General features: G+C 41.0%; 1 long non-coding RNA gene across 1 annotated transcript; it reads left to right on the top strand.

Moving 5' to 3' along the window:
* Positions 1-13,375: 13,375 nt before the first annotated feature.
* LOC129644567 (uncharacterized) lies at positions 13,376-20,148 on the top strand. The gene is made up of 2 exons (XR_008710824.1): positions 13,376-13,570; positions 18,533-20,148. It is a non-coding gene; the product is annotated as an uncharacterized LOC129644567 (long non-coding RNA).
* The last annotated feature ends 2,535 nt before the right edge of the window (positions 20,149-22,683 follow it).

Genomic DNA, 22,683 nt, shown 5'->3' with positions numbered 1-22,683 from the left:
ATAATCTTAGTTATCCAATCATTCTGGAAAGCACTTTGCAGTATTTATTAAAACCCATAAATATATTCAAGTTTTTTAAGGTTAGTTAACCTCCTTATGATGCTGGAAAAGGTTGAAGGCAAGAGAAGAAGGGGACGACAGAGGATGAGATGGTTGGATGGCATCACCGGCTCAATGGACATGACTTTGAGCAAGCTCTGAAAGTTGGCAATGGACAAGGAAGCCTGGTGTGCTGCAGTTCATGGGGTCACAAAGAGTCAGATATGACTGAGCAACTCTACTGAACTCAGTCTCTTTCTGGCATTCCCCTGGTGGCACAGTGGTAAAGAATCCATTTGCCAAAGCTGGAGAACAAGAGATGTGGGTTTGATCCCTGGGCCGGGAAGATACCCCAGAGTAGGAAATGGCAACTCACTCTAGTATTCTTGCCTGGAAAATCCCATGGACAGAGGAGTCTGGTGGGTTACAACCCACATGTCGCAAAGAGTCGGACACAACTGAGCGACTGAGCCTGCATGCAGGCAATCTTTTTCTGAGGACTTACAAATGATGTCAACTAAAAGGGAAAATACATATACATAATCTAGATACCTTGGCTACAGTATTTAATGATACTAAAAATTGGGAAATAGACTAAACAGCCAATAAGGAGGGAATGCTTAATGAAAAATGTTAAGATACTTGACTGGGAAGCTATTAAAAATGCAATTTTGCCAATCTTAAGCTCCCAATTCATCACCCACCTTTTCCCTTTTGGTGTCCACATGTTTATAATCTATGTCTGTGACTCTATTTCTGCCTTGCAAATAGGTCCATCAAGTGGAGAGTGAAAAAGCTGGCTTAAAGCTCAACATTCAGAAAACGAAGATCATGGCATCCGGTCCCATCACTTCATGGGAAATAGGGAAACAGTGGAAACAGTGTCAGGCTTTGTTTTTTTGGGCTCCAAAATCACTGCAGATGGTGATTGCAGCCATGAAATTAAAAGACGCTTACTCCTTGGAAGGAAAGTTATGACCAACCTAGATAGCATATTGAAAACCAGAGACATTACTTTTCTAACAAAGGTTCGTCTAGTCAAGGCTATGGTTTTTCCTGTGGTCATGAATGGATGTGAGAGTTGGACTGTGAAGAAGGCTGAGCACCAAAGAATTGATGCTTTTGAACTGTGGTGTTGGAGAAGACTCTTGAGAGTCCCTTGGATTGCAAGGAGATCCAACCAGTCCATTCTGAAGGAGATCAGCCCTGGGATTTCTTTGGAAGGAATGATGCTAAAGCTGAACCTCCAGTACTTTGGCCACCTCATGCGAAGAGTTGACGCATTGGAAAAGACTCTGATGCTGGGAGGGATTGGGGGCAAGAGGAGAAGGGGATGACAGAGGATGAGATGGCTGGATGGCATCACTGACTCGATGGACGTGAGTCTGAATGAACTCCGGGAGTTGTTGATGGACAGGGAGGCTTGGTATGCTGCGATTCATGGGGTCGCAAAGAGTCGGACACGACTGAGCAACTAATCTGATCTGATCTAATCTGATCTGTACCATTTTTCTAGATTGCATCTATATGCATTAATATATGGTATTTGTTTTTCTATTTCTGACTTATATCACTCTGTACGACAGTCTCAAGGTCCATCTACATCTCTGAAAATGGCACAATTTTGTTCCTTTTTATGGCTGAGTAATGCTCTCTGGTGACCTACATGGGAAGGCAATCAAAAGAGGGGATATATGCACACATATAGTAGATTTACTTTGCTGTACAGAAGAAACTAACACAAAATTGTGAGGCACCTAAACGCCGATAATTTTTTTTTAATACAATTTTGCAGGCAGAGTTAGCAAAATGCTTTTTTAAAAATATGACTTGAGAAGTGAAAAAGTAGTACACAATGTATCTGTGACATAATTAAGACTACATAAAAGTGTACTTTATATGAAGAATATGAAAAAACGGAAAACAATATGTAAAAGAATACATATCTATAACTGAATTATTTTGCTATACATCAGAAACTAACACAACTTTGTAAATTAACAACACTGTAAATTATTCAATAAAAAATTGAATATGAAAAAACAATTTTACTTGTCATGACAGAATTGTTGGTGTTTTTAAATTTAATTTTCATTTGTATTCATGTTTCTATTAGGTTGTGCAATAAATTGTCATTTTTAAACAGCTGCTGCTTGCCCTATAGACATGAAACCTCAAAACTATTGTGGAGGCTTTGCAGGTGTGGCTGGACTCTCCCCATGCCCCTCCCTGGCATCACAGGGCCACTTGAAATCTGCTTGGCACAAGACTGACTGAGCTCTAACAATATAGGCTAGCTTCTGAGGTCATCCGAACAAAGCAACCAGAAAATGGAAGAGTGACATTTTGTAATGAGACTACAAAATGAAAGATCATGTTTCCACACCCACATAGGCCATTTCCTGCCCCGTCTATTGCTTATCATTAACCAATATCACTTGTGTTCAACCATCAATTTGCCTGTGCCCTTGGACAAACCATCCACCTCCTCTTTCCTTGTCAGTGTGCGGATGAGCAAATGCACAGGCAATGAACATGGCCACCGTTAAGGTCCTGTCCTAATCTAGCCTTGTATAATTGATCTGTCATCTTCATGAAAATAGAATACAGAGTGCTGAGGAAGAATAAATTGGCGTGACCTTTCCTGAGGAGGTGTTGGTGGTATATATCAAAAGCCTTAAAAATGCCTATAGTCTTTGACATAGCAATCCCATTTCTGGAGATCCCCCCTCCATCCCCAGCCAAGGAAATAATCAGAGATGGCCACAAAGATTTGTGAACCAGGAAATTTGCCTTAGGCATAATGACCAAAAAATAAAAATAAAAACAAAGGTCAAGCAGGTAAGAATTGGTTAAGGAACTCCTCTGCAGACATATATTGTGAAATCAAAATGGGAAAGCTATTTGTTTTTGCAAACTGCCTGCAAAATGATAAAATTTATCATTTAAAAAATGATAAAAATTAACAAAGAAGTTCTGTTCTATTGCATATTTACTGAGAAAAGGAATATTTTCTGCCATGTCAATAAACAAGGGTGTTATAAAAAAAAAAAAAAAAGAACACTTGATGACAAACACAATGTTCAGCATGAAACAGTGGGGGAAAAGGGCAGGCGGGTCAATCATCAAACAGGAAGATACATTTATAAATAGCGATCTATATATATGGGCTTCCCCGGTGGCTCTGTGGTAAAGAATCCGCCTGCCAAAGCAGGAGACGTGAGTTTGATCTCTGGGTCCGGAAGATCCCTTGAAGAAGGAAATGGCAACCCATTCCAGTATTCTTGCCTGGAAAATCCCATGGACAGAGGATCCTGGCGGGTTACAGTCCATGGGGTCATAAAAGAGTCGGACACGACTTAGCGACTAAACAACAACGTATATGTGTGTGTATATATATATATATATATATATATATATATATAATAGAGAGAGAGAGAGAGAGAGAGAGAAAGAGAGCTAGTGAGAAAGGGAGAAAGAGAGACTAGTTTTTTTTTTTTTTTTAATAACTTATCACTGTCTATGTGAACTTTAGCAAGTTATTGAGCTTCTCTGTGCCTCCATTTGCTCACTGTAAAGTTGAAATAAAAATAGTACTTACCTGGAAGAACTATTTTGAGAATTGAGTTAATAAATTAGAGTTCTTCATCCTCACACAGCTGACACAGCACACAGTAGATGGTGGCTGGGGTCTCAAATATGACAAGATGAAACTGTAACAAAACCCTTTTGTCTCTCTGCCCTTAAAGCATTTTCACACACGAGTTTGGAAGGTCTCACACCCTAAATTTATTAAACAAAGATGCCTATTTCCAAGTTCCAGGTGAAAAGACCAAGACACAGAGGCATCATAATTAGCCAGTGAGTTATCAGAACTGGAAGTAAAATTTCCCTTTTATTCCTCCTTTCTGGGGCTCATGCCATGATTTAAGAAATACTAAATAATAATTTATGCTATTTGAGTTTTTTACCATGTACATGTATTACCTGATTCCAAAAAAAAAAAAATTACCATTGCCATTAAAAAAGTTACTGTTGCCATTTAAAAAAAAAATTAAATGAAAGAACATTAAAGGAACATACAGTCGCATTAAAGAGAAGAAACAGACTCTGTTTCTAGTTCTCTGTCTGCCTGCCTACTGCCCAGCAGTGAAAGCACCCAAACCGTCCACTGCCCGACAGTCTTCCCGGGCGGTGCAGCTGCTGCTCCCACCTCAGCACACAGCCCCTGAACAACTGCCTGTTTCCTGCGGAGGAACGAGGACGCTGGGACAGACGGGAGAGACTCCGTAACCGGGGGTTCCTGGTAGAGCGCTTCGCAGAAGCTGCAACGGGATGGCACCCTCCACTGCTCGGCTGTTCTCAGGGTCGTGGGAAGCCGACTTCCCACTTGCTCCTACTGCTGCAAGTCACCTACACCCCTCTATTAGAAAAAAGCGACGTTGTCAATCTAACGAGAATTTATCAGTTTACCTGGCAAAAGTGTGAGTATAGGAAAGGAATAATAAGCTCCACTTCTGACAATGGCAGGGACAAGCAGGGGTCCTAATGATACCAACCAGGGTTCTTGGCCTTTTGCAGTCAACAGACATTGGCTAGAGGCCAGACAAGAAATTCAGGCAAGGCTTTACTGGGGTCCCTGGCACAGCAGCGGGGAGCAGAAACAAGTCTCGGGTTTGCTTGCTTGCTCCCTGAAGTGGGGAGGCAGGGAGCCTGTTCTTTATGGGGGGGAGGGGAGGGCAGTGTTCAGCGGTTGGGTCACAGGGGTGCCTTAGGTGGCTGGCCCACCCCTCAGGTGTGTGAGTGCAGGGGGCATGCACAATACCCTGCTTTTGCTTCTGACGCCCAGATATTGCTCTTGGCTCTTCAGAATTGGGAGTTGGGTTTTTGGTCTTTTGTATGTTTTTGGCCAGCATCTGTCCTAACTATACATGCACACAATTATTTTTCAGTCCAGTATAGTTTCTTTGTATTCTGTTGCTGGAGAAGTGGTGAGTCCAGGTGCAGGCACTGCCGCACCGCAACACAGGGTCCCAGGTCCTAGCCTTTGTCACTAAATCTGGATGGAAAACATTCTGCAAACAAAACATTTGGGAGGGATTTCATCAGTAAGTTCTACATGTTACTTGGCATTCTCATGTAGATTCAGCTTTTCCATAAGTGCAGTGAGCAGTGTTAAATTAATCCATTCACCTCTCTGAGTCACACTTGGCATCTAAAAAAAAATCAGGCTCCCTTCTAACTCCAGTGATCCTTTAAGCAAATCAATAGGGGATATAGAAGACCCTCCCACAGCACTGGAAGTTCTAATGGAGAGACCACCTGAAATCTACACTACAATAAAATAACACATTGAATGGAAGAAAGTAATATAGAAGCATCCCTTTCTTAGTTCATGCTGCTGCTGACACCAAGGCTGCTGAACGGAATAATAGTGTGTCTGACTCACTGTCGCAAAATGTAAAATACAAGAGAAAAAAGCAGAGGCAGGAAAGGCAAAAATCATTATCTTCAAACTTGAAAAGAATTGGACTCATAAATTCCTCCTCTCCTGCTATCCATCAAGGATTAAAATACTTTCAGCTCATTGCTTCCACCACATCAATGTGTTTAATGCTGTACAGGGAATGAGTCTGAAACCCAGCAGCTAATGCTCAAGGTTCATCTTGGAGTGTGAATGGGAAGGGAAAAGGGTAATTTATTTGGTTTAAGAAAAAGAAATCTATTCTTTTGACTCCAAATAATTTCTTCTAGAAATACAGAGAAGGTGCAGGAATAAAATACATGGTGAAAAGCATATGTCGAGTCAGCAAAAAGCAAACGTGCTAACCGGCAGGCACGTGACAGCAGCTCCTACTGCCCCCTGAACGCAGCTAACAGCCGCAGAGCCTCCTGGTGTCACTGAGGGCCACACACACTCCCCACATGCAGGGCTCCCCAGGAGTTCCATGGTCTCGTCCCCACTCCCCCAGACCCCACACCGCCCCCTAAAGTGCAGGGGGTGCAGCCTCGTCACCCCTCAGACTCCAGCTGCCCCACCTCATCTCCTCCCTTCAAGGGTCACCTTCCCCAGGACAGAACTGGCTCCTTGAGTATAAATACTGTGAGTTCCCATCTGTCTCCTCTGTAGAGCCATGACCTGTAAACAGACACACCTGAAAGCTGGCTTTTATTCTTTACCAGCTGAGCCACCAGGGAAGCCCAAGTATACTGGAGTGGGTAGCCTATCGCTTCTCCAGTGGATCTTCCCGACCGAGAAATCGAACCAGGGTCTCCTGCATTGCAGGCGGATTCTGTACTAACTGAGCCATCAGGGAAGCCCTCATGACCCCCAGGTGTTTCCAAAATGATTTTTATTTTTTCTAGTTGCCAGTGTTTAAGTACCATGAGAGTTCACAGGTTAGAGATTTCAGGCTTCTTCTAGAAAATTGAGATTCCTGGTGATCCAGTGCTCAGGCACTAGAATAGCCACCCCTGGGAGCAGCTGCCTTCCTTAGGAGGGCTTTCACGCCCCAGTCACCATGGGGACCCTCCAGGCAGAGCCCATCTCTGACATTCCCTTCCGGGCTCTTCGTGCGCCCGTGACCTGTGAGCACCTCTCCGTCTCCTCACCGAGGCTCTCCAAGCCTTTCATGGTGCTGCTCCAGCTTCAACAGACCAGGCCTCACTCCCACTCACCCTCTGCCTAAACACCTGCCGCCAGCACGTAACATGCTTCTGTACTGATTTCCATGCTGGCTTCTCAATTTTCATTTTATATTGGGGTGTGCTTGATTCACAATGTTGTGTGAGTCTCGGTGTATAGCAAAGTGATTCAGTTATACAAATACATGTATGTATTCTTTTTCATATTCTTTTTCCCATCGAGATTATTACAGAATATTGAGCAGAGTTCCCTGTGGCTTTTATGCTGTCTCCTCCTTATCCTTATCTGGCCTGGTAGAATCCATCACTCAGTGATGATGAAGCAACTCAAACAGTATCCCTTCTTGATTGTCTTTCCTGATCGCCTCCCCTACTAAGATTCTCATCACCCCCATTTCCGTACCTTTACTGCATCACCTGCCAACAGGTCTTTACGTTCTTAAGGGTCAGCATCCCTAAACGCTGTTGGGCATGGGGCCTCATCTTGTCTTCTTGATGGACTCCACCGAAAGTATGACAAAGAATGAACATTCTAGAAATATTTGTTCAAATAAAAGTAGATATCAAGGACCACGACTAGGATGCTAATGCTATTTTGTGCCTACTCAGATGCCTTTTCCTTCAAAGGAGGAGGCCAAGGGGAAACAGGAGCTCCAGGACCTCCCCAAGGGGAGGACGGCTCCACCAAAAGCCCTCACCCACGTCTCCTCTTTGTACATAACAGTCTGGAGAGAATGTCATCTTAAATATCTAGTTATCAGAAAATGACTTGCTTACAACTCTTTTCCCCTCTGCCAAGAAGAAAACTGCATAATTCATGGAGGCAGCAGAATGTTGGTCAAAGGTTGTAACGTGATCTGTCTTGGGGGAAGGGGGACAAGAGCGGGTTTTGTGCAGTTCTCTCTCTGACCCCATCACCAGCAAGCTACACTGCCATTCTCTGCAACCAGAATGGACTCAACTCTTGCGATATTGTTCCGCTGAGACAAGAATTGGACCAGCACAACCACAGCATTAACGCTGTTATAGGCTTCATCAGAACAATCACCTCAGCTATAAAATGGCAGGTGATCAAGGTTGCGGCTCCACTCTCATCCTAACTTACTTTGACGTGCCTGGATGGAGAAACAAATTACAGGTGATTCCTAGCCCACCTTCCATTACAGCAGGAAATGATACATTGCAGACTGCTGCAATGGTAAAGATAGAATGAATATGTTTCAAATGATAGGAAATAAGACTAGAAAAGAGCTTGCTGGGTAAATTGAGATAATAGCTTCTGAGAATTGGAGCCATCCCAAAACTGTTCTGGGGAATACAGAGTTCAAAGAGATTAGCTGAAAAATCTTGGTACACATACCCTCCATTTGTTATGGAAATAGCATACAGTCTAGAATCTGTCATAGCTTCAGTTCTCCAAGGTCACAGGCATGACCTTGAGACAAATCTCTTTGTCTGAAAAAAAAAAAGTTTATGTCTTCATCTGTAAACAAACAAACAAAACAAAACAAGGACAGTAGGAATCCTGGTACTAAACCTACTCTTGCTTAATTTCATGAATGCTTTTAAGGGTTAAATAAGACAATGGATGCACAATAATTGTCCTAATATCTAAGACAGCAGATTCTAAATGATCAATGATGGTGACTTTCCTCATATCCACACCTCTGAAGCTTTCTGCCATTCAAAGTAAACTACCTCCCAAGCCCCTCACCCTCATTCATGCACAAATACACACACACACACACACACACACACACACACACACACAGAGAACACCTCTACCCCCACTCTATCACACATTCTATCCTTTCTCTTGTTTGTCCACCAGATAGACACTCCACTGGATGTGTGGTTTATGTACTAGGGTTTGTTTTTTTTTTTAATATAAATTTATTTATTTTAATTGGAGGTTAATTACTTTACAATGTTGTGTTGGTTTACACATGTATACCTGTCCTAGGGTTTTACACAGTGCATTTCTATCTGCTGCCACACTCCCAGGTAGTACCAGTGGCAAAGAACCTATCTGTCACTGCAGGACACATAAGAGATCCCTGGGTTGGGAAGATCTTCTGGAGGAAGACATGGAAGCCTACTCCATGCACTCTCACTTGGGCAAATCCCATGAACAGAGGAGCCTGGTGGGCTACAGTTCACAGGGTGCATGGAGTCGGACACAACTGAAGCAACTTGGCACACAGAGTAAGGTCAGATATATAAACTTTTGCTTCCAGTTTTAAAACACACACACACACACACACGGGACTTCCCTGGTGGTCCAGTGGTTAAGATGCCACACTTCCAATGAAGTGGGCACAGATTCAATACATGGATGGGGATGACAATCCCACATGCCCTGCAGTAAAACCAATAAATTTAAAAAGTTAAAATACTAAATAAAAATACAAACACACACACCAGGAACTCTAAAGGCTTCACAAGCATGACTCAAGGTAGAATGATTCAAACGCCCGCAGGCTCCAACTTTCTCCTTCGGGTCCTCCCTAAAAAATGACTTGGAAATGCCTGGTCATGTCTCATTGCACTGCCTTGGTCACTGCTGAAGCTCACAGAACCATTTGGAAGCTGATGAGGTGTTAGTATTACAGTTCAAAACGCGATGAACAGGTATTACAGTGACAGATGGCACAGCCAGTAAGAAGATGGGAAGCATGAGATGCCTGATGAGTGTGAGTTCCATGAATGCAAAGAAGCTCTAATCTGAAGACTGTCTGAAAAAGTTAAACCGATCTTCATAAATCAGCAATGAGGGCTGCAGTCTTTTAATGACAACTGTAGAAAGTGTAGACAGCAGGGCTGTGGTGGTCCCTGCCCTCTCTCCATCTCTTGGGATCCTGGGCTTTGGGCCCTTTCTCTCAAAGGGGAGTTAGTGAGCGTTTTATTTGGGAGGAGGGGCACAGCCCCACAGAATGAACTGGTGTCCCTTGCTGGGTGTTCTGCATGTAATAACATCCCAAACAGAGAAAACTCTGGACAGTGAAGGCCAGGCTCTGGGCCCTGGTGCTCTGAGCGGCCCTGGTGCCTCGAGAAGAGCTTGGCGTCTCAGCTCACAGAACTGCCCTGTCTAGCTGGACATGGCTTCAGCCGTGCAAGACCTTCTACATGATGCCTCTCATTCTATATCCCTGCCTTCTTTCTGAAATCCACACTTCTCCTGTCTTTCCCAATTTCCAACTCTCCCCCCAGGGGTTAACAAGGTCCAACCTCCTCTGGGTCATGGAAACCTTCAGGCCCAAAAACATTCATTTCTGGCCCTGGGTATAAGGCAATGGGATGGATTTAACACCAATGTGCAGTGACAGAAAGAAAGGCCATGAGGAGATACTCAACTCCAGTGTGCCATTTGCTTTTCAACTAGTTTATCCTTAGTTTTCATTATCTAAAAACTTCAGATATCCAATAAGGACCTATTGTATAGCACAGGTAACTCTATTCAGCATTCTATAATAACCTATATGAGAAAATAATCTGAAAAAGAGTAGATATATGTATAACTGAATCATTCTGTACACTTGAAAGTAATGCAACATTGTAAATGAACTATAAATGATAATTTTTTTAAAGAACATGTAAATCAATAAGCAAGTGTGAATGTGTTTCAGAAAGACCTGTGTTGATGGCAACTAAATGTGAATAATGTATAAAATACCTCAGACACCTTGCTTTTCAAGGATTAATTATCTACCAATAATGACTAAAGTCTGCATGTAAGATTCCTATCTCTCCCACCACCACTTCTTTGTGGACTGTATTTTGGTAAACACACATCCTCATCTATATAGATCCCTCCCCACGTCTGAAGCACCATGCAATAACTCCATTACATTATATAGTCCCATTCAAGGGAAGTCCAACTTTAAGGGGGTACACAGTCAAATAAAGTCAAGGCAGACTGTTAGTTGGGCAGGTGCAGAGCATGGCTATTAGCCCAGCCTCACATCTGAAGAAAGAACATTGAATGCAGCATCAGAAGGAGTGAAGGGCCCACAGGTGAAGTAGATGAGGCCAACTCAGGTCAACTGGCTTCTGACAGGAAGGTGGTGTCCTCATAATAGAAGTTTCAGTTGCTCCTGCAGCTAAATCATTCTTCTTAGTACCATGTAGTAGCTTCCCTGGGATATAAGAAAGGAGAATAAAACTACTTCCAACCAACATTTCTACTTCAATGTTCCTAAATTTTTACTAGGCTAAAATTTTCTTGGCTACAGGCCCAGCTGTGGTTAAAAGAGCCTGGACTAAAGCTTGGCCCCCTGGGAAAGGACTAGGAAAGTGGGAAAAAAAATCTTAGCTTTTCTCTAATGTCAGTCCTTATTATGCTAATTAGTATCAATAAGTATAAGCCAATAGAGTTGTCACCTAAAGATAGGACAGAATAGATTTGTTGTTTTTAGTCACTAAGTCATGTCTGACCCTTTTGCAACCCCATGCACTGTAGCCCACCAAACTCCTCTGTCCCTGGGATTTCCCAGACAAGAATATTGGAGTGGGTTGCCATTTCCTTCTCCAAGGACAATATAGATAAATATGTTTTATATCTTTTTTAATATTGAGAATAAATTGATATATAACATTGTGCAAGTTTACGTGTACAGCCTATTGATTTGATAAACTTATATATTGCAACACCATTACCGCCATAGTGCTAATTCACACCTCCACCATATCACACAATTATCCTTCTTTTCCTCTGGTGAGAACACTTACAACCTGGTCTGCTAGCAACTATCAAGTATATAATGCAGTATTATTAATGACAATCACAATATTGGGCATTAGATCCCCAGATTGATTCATCAATCCAACTGCAGGTTCATTTGTACATTCTAACCAACATCTCCCCAGTCGCCTCCGTCCCAGCTCAAGCCCCTTGTAACCTCCACTCTCTGTTTCTATGAGTTCAGCATTTTTAGATTGTGCATACAAATGAGATCATACAGTATTTGTCTTTCTTTATCTCAGTTAGCATAATGCCCTCAAGGTCTATCCATGTTGTCACAAGTGCTTGGATTTCCTTCTTTCAAGTATGTGTGTGTGTATAATTTTATATATACTATTTAATATATTTTAAATATATGTTCTATACAAGTTCTGTGTCCATTCATTCATTGGTAGACTCTAGATGTTTCCATTTCTTGGTATCTGTGACTTATGCTAGAATAAGCATGGGAGTGCAGGTACCTTTTGGATATCCTGTTTTCATTTCATTTAGATCCATCCCCAGAAGCGGGGTTGCTGGGCCATATGGTAGTTACATTTTTAATTTCTTGAGGAGCCTCTATACTGTTTTCTGTAGTGGCAGAACCAATTTACATTCCCTCCAAAAGTTCAAGGGGATTTCTTTTTCTCATTATTCTCACCAACCCTTGTTATCTCTTGTCTTTTTGATGATGGCCATTCTGACAGGTGTGAGGTGATATCTCATTATGGTTTTGATTTGCATTTCCCTCATGATTAGTGATGTTGAGCATCTTTTCATGCATCTGTTGGCTATTTGTGTATCTTCTTTGGAAAAATGTCTCTGTTCCTTGGCCCATTTTTAATCAAACTGTTTTGGGGCTTTTTGTTATTAAGTTGTACCAATTATTTTTTATTGAAGTATAAAGGGCTTACAATATGATATTAGTTTCAGGTCTACAACATACTGATTTAGTGTTTTTATAAATTTCCTACCATACAAAGCTATCATATGCTGGGAGCCGGCATATTGCATATTGAGTGCATATTGCATATTGAGTGCAGCACTTTCCACAGCACCATCTTTCAGGATCTGGAATAGCTCAACTAGAATTCTATCACTCCTGGGAGCCAGCGTGAGGCACTCTACCCATGACAAAGGTCATGAGGAGGGAGGCTCGGCATACGCAAAGGTGGGATCGAGCCTCAGGAGTCCCCCTGGAAATTCTCGAGCATCTACCCCCAAAACCAGAGTCTGCCTACTTTCTGCTTTGTGCTCTCACCTACACCTCTGACTTTACGGGGGGCTGTCCCCCACTACCTCTCTCTGAAAAAAGAGTTAGCTTACAGCTCCAGTTAACAATTCCTGGGTGTGACAGTGTTTCAACCTACAAAACTCCTTTGGAAGTCCTCTAGCCTGCCTGAATAGGTTTTTCTGGCCACATGTGATTGTTCAGAGCCTCCCAGCTGTGAGAGGCAGGAGATGTTCTAAACTGTCTAAACACAGATTCCTTTGAGTAGTTAAAAGATTGATTAGAAATTGTATTGGTGAAGGGTTTTTCACTTGTTGGGCCAGTGTTTGCTGCTAAGTCTCCATACTCCGTACCTACTGTGTCCTTGGCAGTGTATTGATTGATATAATGGGTGTATAGAAATGTAAGTAGTAACCTCAATATTTGTAACCTTGGACCCTTGAGTTAATTCTTTTCTTGATTGAGCCCACCTCACTTTTGCCCTATAGGAATGCAGCTTTGTCCAGTGCCTTTTTGGAGGCTGGTGCCTGACTTTGGAATAATCACCTTTAGAGAAAAATAAGTTTCTTAAAATGTTAACAGGCCTCCTGGCCAGAAGATGATATCAATCACCTGAACTTTTGCATATGATAAGTTTGAAAGCCTGGCTTCGATTAGAACCAGGAACTGCTGTCCTTGCATGACTCCACCCCTTCCCCCATTATCCTCTATGAATAACTTAAGGTATAAAAACTACTTTGGAAAATAAAGTGCAGGCCTTGTTCACCGAAACTTGGTCTCCCCATGTCACTCTTTCTCTCAAATTCTGGCTGAGTCTCCATCTGGAGCGCAGAACCCACCATGCTTGCTAATTATGCCTGGGCTTCTAAGATCCGACCGGGGAGGCCTCAGTGTCTCCTCTCCTTCGGGAGAATGGAAGGACGCCTGCGGCCTACGTAAGTGGTGCAAACGTCTTGTCTTGAAGTTTTATTGGTCTCCCGCGTAAACCAAGCTACTCAGCCTCTTTTCTCCACTGAATTTTCCTACTGAGCTATCCTCATTCTATTACTCTTTATATCCTTAATTAATGTTTAATTAAGCAGTTGTTTCCTGATCCTCGCCTAAGCCGTCTCTCCTTCGAATACCCTGGATCAGCCGGGGCTGGACCCCGGCAATCATAATATCATTCAACTGTATTCCTTGTGCTGTACGTCTATGTGACTGATTTCTCTCATAACTGGAAGGCTGTACCTTTTAATCCTCTTCACCTATTTAATGCACACTTTCATCCCTGATCCCCTCTAGCAACAAGTGGTTTGTTCTCTGCATCTCTGAGTCTGTTTATGCTTTGTTATATTGGTTTGGCCTTTTTTACATTCCATATCTAAGTGAATATATTCAATATTTGTCTTTCTCTATTCAAATTATTCCACCTAGTGTAATACAACACACATCACAATATTCTTCAGGCCTATCTGTGTTGTTACAAATGACAAGAGTGCATTCTTTTTGTGCAACTGGGTATATACAAATTCACGTTTTCTTCATCTGTTCATTTGTCAAACAACTTAGGTTGCTTCCATATCTTGGCTATTGTAAATAATTCTGCTATGAACACCAAAGTGCATATATATGTTTTGTAGTAGTATTTTCATTTTGTTCAAAGGTTTACACAAGAATGGAACTGTTGGATCATATGGTAGTTCTACTTTTAGTTTTTTGAGGAACTTCCCTGCTATTTTCCATTGTGGCTGCACCAATTTAAACTCCTACAGTGCACGAGTTCCCTTTTCACTATATCCTCACTGATACTCATCGTCTCTTGTCTATTTGATGACAGCCATTCTGACAGGTGTGAAGTAGTATCTTCACAACACAATTGTGGTTTTGATTTACTTTTCTCTGATGATCAGTGATGTTGAACATCTTTTCATGTGTGTGTTGGCCATCTGTATATCTTCAATGGAAAAATGCCTGTTGAGGTTGCCTTCCCAGTTTCTAATTGGATTTTTATGTTGAGTTGTATCATGTTGTCTGCAAATAGTTTCACTTCTTCCTTTCCAATCTGGCTTCCTTTTATGGTTTGTTTTTCTCGTCTGATTGCTGTGGCTAAGATTTCTAGTACTATGTTGAATAAAAGTGATGACAGTGAGCATCTTTGTTTTGTTCCTGTCCTTAGAGGAAAAACTTTCAACTTAATCTTGAGTATAATGTTAGCTGTGAGTTTGTCATGTGAAAGTGAAAGTGTTAGTTGCCCAGTCGTGTCCGACTCTGTGACCCATCGACTGCAGACTACCAGGCTCCTCTGTCCATAGGATTTTACAGCAAGAATACTGGAGTGGGTTGCCATTTCCTTATCCAGAGGATCTTCCCAACCCAGGGATCAAACCTGGGTCTCCCACATTGCAGGCAGATTCTTTACTGTCTGAGCCACCAGTAAGTAAAGAAACTTTATTATGCTGAGCTAGGTTCCCTTTATACCAATTGTGTTGGGAGCTTTTTATTTTTAATCACAAATGGATGTTTATTAAATGATTTTTCTGTATCTGAGATGATTTATCTGTATTCTGAGATGATTACATGATTTTTGCGTTTTGTCTTATTAATGTGGTGTGTCACATTGATTGATTTACAGATGCTGAACTATCTTTGCATCTCTGGGATAAACCCACTTGATTATGATGCATGATCCCTTTATTCTATTGCTAAATTCTGTAAGCTAATATTTTTTTTTACTATCTTTGCATCTATGTTCATCAGGATATCAGCCTATTATTTTCTTTCTTGTGATATTTTTGTCTGGTTTTGTTATCATAAAACTGCTGCCTGTCACATAGAATGAATTTGAAGTACTCCTTCCTCTTAATTTCTTGGAAGTGTTTGAGAAGGATAGATATTAATTCTTCTTTAAATGTTTGGTAAAACTATCTTGTGAAGCTATCTGGTCCTGGTCTTCATGGAAGTTTCTTCATTATTGATTCAATTTCATTACTATTAATTTTTACATATTTTGGACATTATCCCTTATCTGAGATATGTTTTGAGAATATTTTCTCCCATTCCACAAGTTGCTTTTTCATTTTGCTGAAGTTCTTGCTTTTCAAAAGCTTTTGTTCTCAGTAGCCCCACTTGTTTTGCTTTTACTTCTTGTATTTTTCTTGGTGTCATATTCAAAAAATTATTGCCAGGGAGACTTTTCCCTATGTTTTCTTCTAGAAGGCATATGGTTTCAGGTCTTATGTTTATGTCTTTAACCCATTTTGAGCTAATTTTTGTGAATAGCATAAGATAGGGATTCAACTTCATTTTTTGGCATTAAAAATAATAGTTGTAGGATTTATCATTTATCACATATTTAGAGATCATTGAAGAGAGAAATCGAGACTAGTGTGGTAGTCGATTGACTGTTTAGCTGGCTTATTACTATGAATGTTTCTCAGACAGCAAGACTGAGGCTGATCCTAAATATTTGTCCTAAACCTGACTTTGTTATTACCTGAGTCCAAGAAGAAAGCACATTTTAAAACTGTTCCTTGATCAGAGCTATCTTTAAATGGAGTTTGCCTGGTACGTTTGCTGTATCAGAGGGGATATAAATGTTTCTTTTAGTGGAAATTTTCACACTTTTAAATAGTCAAGTTTCCATCCCAAACTATTTTACTCTAAGCATGACTTTCATAGTCATTATGCCTGGTTTGTAATATCTATTAGCAAGAAAGGCAGGTTAGCAACTTCTCCAGAGCTGAAGAACCAAGGTAATCACTCTCAGTGTTGACAGTAATTCCATATGGCAAGTTAGCCCAGTTCAGCTACTAATAGGTACATTTTAAAACCTGTTTTGTCTTGAATAATTCAACTGAGAAATTTTCTATAAAAATTTAAACATTCCATGGTAACTCTGCTGGTTCTTCTTCATAACAGATCAAAATTAGAGTGGCCTTGACCTGTGAAGTCAAGTTGAGAGACCAAGGTAGCCATTTGTTCATGAAGTGGTGTGGATTCTGTTTTCCTTTCTAAGGAAAATCATGTCGCTGCCCTTGGGTCTCTTCTCAGCCTGGTGAAGTAAGGTTTTCACCTATTTCAAATTTCATGAAAGAATGTCAACATTATCCAAAGAGCAGCAAAACACTGAAACCATAGTTAAGTATGAAAAATTATTTTCAGTCCAAGTGCTTGTCAGAAAGTATAAACTCAAATGCACTGACACTCAGGACTTACCAAAATTTTGGTCAAGGGAAGTATTTCTAGAAAATTGCATGAAGAAAAAGTAAACCATCTACTCCTCTAACATTCAAAACAACTTATCCTCAGGCTGAACCATTCCGCTACAGAAGTATAAACACACACACACACATGCATGCATATTTGTGTGTGTGGGGTGCTTCTCTGACGCTCAGATGGTAAAGAACTTCCAACGCCGGACACCTGGGTTCTATCCCTGGGTTAGGAAGATCCCCTGGAGTAGAGAATGGCTACCAGTCCAGTATTCTTGCCTGGAGAATTCCATAGACAAAGGAGCCTGGCAGGCTACAGTTCATGGGGTCACAAAGAGTCAGACACGACTGAACAACTTTCATATATATATGCCAACTTCTTCTCTGCACCTTATTTCCTCAAGGAAAAATTAAAAACTGTTTTACTAAGTCACATATTATTATACCATCCCCTTACACAGAGAAATGTTTTATACAGTTACTGTTGAGAACATCATTCATAACAGTACTTTATGTCAACTTAAGAATAACCTGTGGGTAAAAATCAATCTCACCGATTAATAAGAGATTTCTTCCTTTGAACAACTGATTTGTCTAATTTGACAGATACATGAACTTTGTGCCTTGATTGTTTTTCTCTTTTTTGGTTGCCAGACAGTTCAGAGGTAAATATTGGCACCATTCACCCAGGATCTTACAGTGTACATTCTGCATTTAATTTTACACTTAGCTTAACCTTGTATTTATACCTTCATTTTTATTGCTGCTGTGATTTTATCTGATTAATTACTTCCATCTGTTGTATAGCTTGTTGTCAATATTTTTAATTTTGAGAAGGGTAAGATTTTAAAAATAACAATTCACTTAACTAAGTACCTGTTATTTTCATACCGTTTTCTTAGGCACCATGATAACTTTTCTATAACTTATCTTTTAATCCAAATACCTTACTGAGGATCTGGACATTTATTTTAAACCCAGGCAAGCATTTATCAATAGCAAAAACAATCAGAAATTGTCTAAGGATTTTCAAGATTATAAATGAGGCTACACTGGGAATATTTAGAACCTTATTAGTGTTTCTCCCTGAAAGAAACATAGGTTTATATGAGTCATGATTTTCATATTAGGTACATTTTTATTTAATTGTGTATTTATAAAAATAAATCATAACCTACAAAAATAAATGAAATCAAATCTTGTTCCACAATAACTGAGGGAAACTTTGAGAGACAATCTCAAGTTTTGATCAAATGTTCACCAGATCAAATTTGGGACTAAGAAAAAGAGAAAATTATTGAGTTATTTCCTTGATATTAACTGGACTTTAAAGAGAACCACATTCTCTGTCAATAGCAAATGTGCTGAGTATTTAATTTAGCAGTTACGTCTCTGATCCCATCCTCCAGTGGCTTGAAAGTCTCATTCCATTTCCTGTATCCTATCACAGAAGAAATATAATTTTATTAGCTTTTCAGCTAAATTTGTTCAGCTTTCTTCGTCTCTTCTTTTTACTGAACATCTAAATCTGAATGCGCTCTTGTATTTCTTTATATTCAATATACTTTAGCTAACTCTCCCAATATTTTGGGATTAGTGAACCCAGTTTACAAGGTTAACTGAAATTCTTGGCAAATTTACATGCTAAAATGGGACGTGAATCTATAATGTCTTCTAACTTAAAATAAGACGGTAATGTTGCAGACTTCCCTCAGCATGGGCCCGTCCATACGCCGCACCGTTGAGGATGCCTGCATCTGCACCCCCATAGAGCTTCATCCCCAGAGTAGCACTGCAGCCATTCACCATGCAAGGGCGGCAAGGGCACCACTTCCACGCCTGTCACACGACCAAAGAAAATCATGCAATCCATTACCCCACCGTTCGTGGCTATCTTCCCTGGCAGTGACTGATGGAGGTCATTCTCATCAAAAAACTCATGATGCAAGGAATTCAACAGCCTCTTCCAGCAAGACACTAGACGTGCGAGCAGCCCCTCAGTTGGTTTTGTCGTTTGACGCCATGTGAGAAACTCATGCCTAGGGTACAACTTGACAGGCATGGCAGCTGTGAGAAAATCCCTGCTCTCCAGATTCTCTGAAACATTCAGCCTCTACAACCTCCTTAGTCCCTCTCTACCAAAGCAGCTCTTTATTTCTGTTGAAACTCAAGGAATAATGAGTCCCAGAATTTGCTAAATGGGAACTTTCAACTGAGGAACCAAGATACCATATCAGGTACAAAGGTGGGCTGTCAAACAGAATGAATGTTGTTTTCAAAGGACGTAGCATAGAATCAATCTGATGACTGGCCCTCAATGAAGGCTTAAAAGGATTGAGCAACTTAGGGATTATAGAGCTTGTGAGGAAACTTATTTGGGGAGAACTGTTCTCATATTGCAACTCAGCCCCACTTTATTCTCCCATAACTAAGACAGAAGGGTTAAAATAAGTTTCTCTCTTCAGCTCAAGCCTAGACAGAAGCTTTACTTTATTCATATTAGTCAAAAACAGAAAATAGTCTACACACCCATCATTCAGAAGACAAAATATGCTACAGTCATAAAAGAAAATACGCTTCATTAATGACACAAAACAACAATGTGTGTCTCAGAAACATGTTAAGTAAGAGAATCCACACACAAAGGAATACATACTGGATGTTTTCATTTATCTCAGGTTCTAGAACACCAAATCTGGCCTATATTGGATAAATAAAACAAAAAAGTGTTTGGTTCTGGTAGGCAAGTTGTGTGGGAATCAACATTGAAGAAATACGAGAGAAATTTTTTGGATGATGTCTATATCTTCATGGGACTTTGGATCACTCAGGTGTATGCATTTCTCAAAACTCAATATAAGTACATCTGATATGTACATTTCATTGCATGTAAATTTTACAATAAAAAACATAAACATATGCTGAACGTTAGATAATGATATACATGCTGAGCTGTTCATATGGACATATACAGATTGTCTGAAATTTATTTTTAAAATGTATCAGAATAAGATGAATTGGTGGATGAATAAAGGGATTAATAAATGGACACCTGTGCAATAAAATGAGCACTGTACAATGCTGTAGTAAGTGGTAGGTGTACAAATATTCACTTTTTAATTTTATTACATATTTGAAAACTTTTTAACTTTATTACATAGAAAACTTTTTACCTTTATTACATATTTGAAAATTTGGCAAAACTAATACAATTATGTAAAGTTTAAAAATAAAATAAAAAAAAATAAAACACTGATGGAAGAAATCAAAGAAAACACAAATAAATGGAAAGATAACCCCCCCCCCAAAAAAAAAGAAAATTGCCATGATAAAGAAAGCTGAGTGCCAAAGAACTGATGCTTTTGAACTGTGGTGTTGGAGAAGACTCTTGAGAGTCCCTTGGACTGCAAGGAGATCCAACCAGTCCATCCTAAAGGAAATCAGTCTTGAATATTCATTGGAAGAACTGATGCTGAAGCTGAAACTCCAATACTTTGGCCACTGATGCGAAGAACTGACTCATTGGAAAAGACCCTGATGCTGGGAGGGATTGGGGGCAGGAGGAGAAGGGGACGACAGAGGATAAGATAGTTGGATGGCATCACTGACTCCATGGACATGAGTTTGAGTAGGTTCTGGGAGTTGGTGATGGACAGGGAAGCCTGGCATGCTGCACTCCATGGGGTCACAAAGAGTCAGACATGACTGAGCGACTGAACTGAACTGATGATAAACTAGTGAGGAAAAATAAGATAGTGGCTTCAAAAGGACTCCCAACAGAACTTGATATCAGTATCCTGAAGTTATATAAGCACAATGGACTGTCTATCTCTGGTCTGCAAACTCAGACAGCAAAAGTGACAGGCTGGCCAGATGTGTTGGCAGGGGAGAAAAGGTTGCTGCTGTGCACAGTTTGCCCATCTGGGTTGCAAGGAAAAAGAATGCATGAGTGTGTTTCCTGTGGACCAGATGTGTATTCTACAAGAAAGAGACCAACTTGGAGGCATCGTGACTCCTGCACAAGAGGACCATGGGGTGGGGGTGGGGAGCGAGGGGAGGCTAGAGGAATAGAGGGCATTATCCCCAAGAAGGGAGGTTATAGGCACATGGATCCAGCAAGAAAGCCTCTGAAAAGCCTACACAAGTATGATTGACTGAAAATATCCATGTGCCAAGCCCAGAAAACATAGTCATCTTATATGACTACTGGCAAGGAAAAGCATCTTCCATCTTCCCCTGATTTCTGATCCACTGCAGCCCTATGTGATCTTTAAGAGCAGCTTGCTCACGGAAGGTAGTGAGCAAGTCAATGTCATCCTACCTTTTTCTCCTGAAGGTATAAGCCAGCTTCACAATGCCACCCTCACCAGAAAAAGCTGGCATGGGTGCTGGAGAGAGAAGAGCTATCTTAGAATAAAGTCCGAATTGTTAGGTAACATGATGCTGACAGTCTAACTTCTTAATCAAAATGCCATCATTCAACGTAGAGACTTTAGGACGCTCAGCTGTGTGGTAGTGACCAGAAAAGTTCTGGCTCATGGTGGCTGGTGGAAAATATCCCATACTAAACAACATTTAAAAGGACAGTAGATGGAGTGGCTGTTTTCCATGCCCCAGACGCCCTTCTGAAGGCCACTGAACCCGCCCTGACATAAGCACTAGGCTGTCAGAAGCTGCCTCCTCCAGAGGGCTGTCTGCAGCAGAATGGAAGCCACCTTGAGACAGGCTGGGACCTAGGACCCTTTCCTGCTTTGCTGGCACCTGGACATACCACTCCTCCAGCAACAAAACACAAAGCAACCATAAGGGACGAAAAATAATTGCATGCATGCACAGTTGGGTCACATTATGGACAAAGGATACAAAAAGACCAAAAATCCTTTACTGCCACTTCTGAAGAGCCAGGGACAAACATGGGGTGTCAGGAGCAAAAGCAAAAACTGCACATGCCCCCAAAACTCAATACCACTTAAGGGGTGGGCAAATCACCTAAGCCACCCCTCCTGCCTGACCCCTGGACACTCCCCCTACCCTCACCCTGTACAAGGAAGTAGCTCTCAGCATCTTGTGAAGCAAGTGAGCAAGGGAACTTGTTACTTGTTCTCACTCACCCTTGTTGCAGCAGGAGCCCCCAAAAAGCCTTGCCTGAATTTCCTCTCTGGCCTCTCATCAATTTCTATTAAGGAGACCAAGAATCCTGGTTGGTATCAACCTCATCCAAACTACATCACTGACCACTGCTACACCCCAGTAGATGGAGGTTAGGCATGACTCAGGAATACAAAAGGTAGGATTTCAAGAAAGAAAGGGGACTCACATTTGTCACGCAATTTGTGCACAAGCCCGTGAAGCAAGGTTACAGCTAAACTTGAATCAAGACAACATCCTTACTTAGTTTTCTTTTCCTGCCCTGTCATGCATCCTTCATTCTCCTTCTCCTAAAGGTTTCCTTTCAATGAGTCACTTGCACAAGAACCCTCAACCTGACTCTGCTCTAAGAGACCCCTACCTAAGACAAATGGGACAAAAATTAAGGTGCATTTTTATTAAATTGAACCCATTCTAGAAAATGAAAGCAAAAACAGATCTCACAAATGTATGACACAAAAGCAAAGGCAAGCTCTCCTCCTTGGATGATCTGGAACGATCTCAGCGTTCTGTTGGTCACCACCGCCCCAGGCAACTGCACACCAGCATTTCCCAGGGTCCAGGAAAGAACCAGCCTTTCTTCATCTTCCCAACATACCCATCTGATGTTAGACAGTTCTCAGCTTAAAAATAAGTCAAGTTTTCATTGTATTCTTCATACAAAGTTCAATCTTAAAATGTTAACCTGTTCAAGACTTACGGACATA

Source organism: Bubalus kerabau, chromosome 2, assembly GCF_029407905.1.
Source record: "Bubalus kerabau isolate K-KA32 ecotype Philippines breed swamp buffalo chromosome 2, PCC_UOA_SB_1v2, whole genome shotgun sequence".
In the NCBI taxonomy this organism is placed as follows: domain Eukaryota; kingdom Metazoa; phylum Chordata; class Mammalia; order Artiodactyla; family Bovidae; genus Bubalus; species Bubalus kerabau.
Note: the sequence above shows the minus strand (reverse complement) of the source record. Positions and strands in the feature narration are given on the sequence as shown.